The sequence below is a fragment of the Alligator sinensis genome, unplaced genomic scaffold, assembly GCF_000455745.1.
Source record: "Alligator sinensis unplaced genomic scaffold, ASM45574v1 scaffold89_1, whole genome shotgun sequence".
Lineage (NCBI taxonomy): Eukaryota > Metazoa > Chordata > Crocodylia > Alligatoridae > Alligator > Alligator sinensis.
Genome location: NW_005843062.1, coordinates 16,201 through 20,250, shown reverse-complemented (window position 1 = coordinate 20,250; position 4,050 = coordinate 16,201).

Here is a 4,050-nt window from a genome sequence, read left to right as displayed (position 1 = left end):
TCAGTGGCCTGCACTTACCTGTAGACATTCCTTATGCAGTTTTTCTCAAAGTAACAGGAGCCTTTGGGCTTTCTCTTACAGATACTTATAACCTTCCTCAATTTTAAAAAACAGAGAAATATTTATTTTCTTGAGCATTGAATTATATAGTTCAAAATGTTTCTGACAAAAAAATCTAAAAGTATAGCCCTTGCTACTCATTTGCATTCTAAGGTTATAGAAAACATAAGGGCTGGTTATGTGCCATGAGGAACATCTGCCATAGACATTATCTGCCATGAGGAACTGGGGCACACATTCTCTGCCCTTTTCTAGAAATCAATCCTCATCCAACCTGGAGCATATCAGTATCAAAGAAATGCAATTTGTATATTTATACATGGGTTCATTCAAGACTTCAGTTGATTTAGAAGGTGCAAATCCTCTGATTCAGACTTGAAATGCACTCTAAGATAAGAGGGAACAGATAATATCCAGAAAGTCAAGGGTGAAAAACTCCTTAACTTTCACATATGAAGTGATTCATCTGCACGTTTTTCCTGAACTTGCAAAGTTTTGTTTAACTTAGATCAACCAGTCTTTCAGATACTTAGGTTTTTTTTTGCTTATAATCTTCTAATTATTGTGTGGTAAGTGTATGATCTATTTACAGTCTTAATGTTCTTAAAAACTTTTGATTGGCAACCAAGTTGTATTTGTCATACATTTTATGGAGACAAATAAACCTTCTCTCTCAGCTTTCAGTGTATTTTTTTATTTAGATTTTTGTTACATGCAGAAGGGTGTGGATTAAAAGTGACTTAGTCCTTTATGTGCACATGGTTTTTGAAATTCCTTACAGTTGAATAAAGCATCTTTTCTTACCTGTTTAATTACCCACATCTTGTTTGCCTCTCCACAGCAGAGCCTTATCAAACTAAAGCCAATTATGAATCCCAATTTTGATTGTCAGGGGTATATTAAGAGCTTTAAAACATCACTGAAGGATGACTGATGGCACTTCTTTGGAATTTTTTATATATATTTTAAGTCAGGTATTCCTTTTTCCCTAAAAATTCAGATATTTGGAAAGGTGAAGTGCACACCTGACTTGAATGCAGCATGAAAGAAAACATTACAATTGTTAAAAGACTTAAGCTGAAATGATTGTTCTTAAACTGATTTACATTGGAAATGTATTCACTATCAGCTTTTGAATCAATTAAAAGTTAAAATGGCATTTTTTCTGTCTGAGGGTTCATCCACATATGCAGGCACATGCACTTGCAGCAGCTCAAATAGAAATGGCACAAATTTGAGCCAGGGCTTTTTGCCTCAGCACACCTGCCTTGACATGCACTTTGGTGTGGGGCAAGTTGTACCACTTGGGGAAAAATAACCCTGTCTGGTTCTGCAGCCAGGGGGAACTAGAGACTCAGGCCAGCTCCGGTGTTGGCCCCAGCAGTATAAAAATCTGCCCTAGCCAGTATTTCAGGGCTATTTGCTCTCAGAAGCCCTGTGAAAACGGGCTACTAGTTAGCTGGGTGGGCCTTAGCCCACAGTAAGTGAATGAAAACATAGACAGAAACTTCTGGGGCCTGGCCAAGTGGTATCTGGGGACACTAGCCCTTTGTGCCAGCTGGACTGCTGCAGCAGCATCCCAAAGCCACTTTTTAAAAATACCACAAAGTCCATGTTCTTCTACAATTAGAACAAAAGATCATTATACAAGATGCACATACTATACATGCACACATACATTTTATATAGTAGTTTTTTGTTCTATATATGTGTGGTGGGGCCTGCTCAGAAGGGGTGGGTCTCCTGTCCCCGTCCCCACCCTGCAGGGCCCCAGCTGTCTTCTGCAGGGTCCCAGCCCCCCTGTAGGGTCTCAGTCACCCTGCAGGGTCCCAGCCCGCCCCCATGCAGGGCCCACAACTAACCCCCTGCAGCAGCAGTGGGAGTGGGGTGCTCAGGGCCTGGTGCTACCAGCTCCTCCAGGGTGCAGCACAGCCCACACACCCTTCTGCAGCCCAGGGGCTACTAGCACTGTCACCTGAGGGCCAGCGCCACTCACAGGGACAGCATGTCACTCTGAGCTAGGTCCTGCCAGCACTGGGGTCGCTCGCTCTGCCAGGCTGGGCCATTTATATTGTGGCAGGAACCGTCTTGGAGTGACACACTATCCCTGTGCACCAGCCAGGTCCTGCCTGTGGTGGCAGCATTGCCAGACCCCTAGTGTGTGCAGGGAGGCAGTGTCTGGTGGGACTCAGCATGGCATGGCTCGCTAGCGTGGCTTTAGATCAGACCAGGAGGCACGTCTCCTGTTAGCTGCATGGCCTGATCTTTATATATGATGAATGAAGCTTGCTTGGGTCTTGACCTCCTTCAGACCCTGCTTCTATCCACACACACTCCCCTGCCCCAATCAAGCAGCACAAGAGTGAGCAGCAGGCAGACCTCCGTTCCTCCCAATGCTGCAGCGCCCCCTCCCTCCCTGCTGCCCAGAATGCTGAAGCAGGGACAGCTACTGCAGTCACTGCCCAGGGAACTGGTGGACTGCCCCAGCCTCCAGTGACGACTCCTGTCCCTGCTTCAGTGTCCCAGACATCTGGGATGGAGGGAGGTGTGGATGGAAGGGGAGGGGGAGTGAAGGAGCTCGCTGCTCCAAGCCCTGCCAGGTAAGCAGCTGCAGACAGGAGAGGGAAGCAGCAGCAGACTCAGAGAGCAGGTGATGTTGGCTCAGTTCCCTATCCCTTCTCCCCTCTCTTGTTGCTGGAGGTGGCAGCTGATTCCCTGCCCTTCATAGCTCTGGAAGCCAGGCAGGCAGCCCTTCCCCTTGCCTTGCTGGTGGAGGGGCTGGGCTCAGCCACAAAGCAAAGAGCAGGCAGTGGGGAAGCTCCCACACATGCACACCCAGCCCAGCCACACCCCACACACCCGGTGAGCTAGGAGCTCCATTAAGCATGTACAAAGCTGGTGGCGATGCAGTGCTGCAAGACCCAGGCCGGCTCCATCCAGGATATATAAAGCCTGGCTGCAGCCGGGGCACAGGCATGCTGCCTGAGACCACCAGCGCTGCGGGAAATGGGCTGGTGGGGGGGCAGGTGTGCAGCCCCCACTTGAGTCACTCCACAAACCCACCCACAGACCACACATCCCACCTGCCACACTTCATACCCCCAGTATTCCCCCTGCCACACACCATACCCCTGATATCCCCCTACCACTCCCCATGAACCCCACCAATCCCACGTCCCTACTTACCCATGGCAACTCCTGGGTCCTGATCCTTGCCACGTTTCTGCTTGCGCCAGCATGGCAAGCATTCGTGCCACACATGCTGGGGCAGCAGGAGCATGATAGAGACACTCTGGCCAGAAACCAAAGCATCTCTCTTTGAGGACCAACTCCTGGGTTGCTTTGAGGCATGGTCCAGGACCTGTCTCACTTTTTTCACCCGGGCTATTTTCTGACCCCTGGATATCCAGGGGCCTTATTTTGCCACACGGGAAACATTTTTTTGTTCCCACAAGTGCTGCTTGCAGCATCTCAGAGGGGTTTGAGACACTGCAAGAGGCAGTTGCACACTTGTCTGGATGCACCCTTAGTCTTCAAACAACTATATCAAGAGCTTCTGAAAATAAACTGCAAGCTTTTTGCATATAGCTAGGATGGTCATATCCCTGAGATTTTATAGTCACATATGTCCTGGTTTACCATGCTGTCACTCAAGTTTATACCAGTGAAATATCAAAATCAGTGGTGCAAAACTAAAATGGCTTCTCAACAGTTATTAGGCCAATACTATGATAAATCTTATCAAGCAAGTACTATTAATTACTATGGCATTTCAAACATTTTTTATGCTGGATGCTTTTGCAACTGTTTTTCAAAAAATAAGTTGAGCTTCAGAAACATCTCTGAAGTAACTGTGAAATATTTTGAAAAACTGAAATATTTCACAAAACTAGGACTTTTCTGTGGGAGGCAAAAGCAAGGAACAGTGTCTAATGTTTGGTAATCTCCAGGTACTCTGACTTAGAGACTTCAGGCTCCATCTCTTATGTC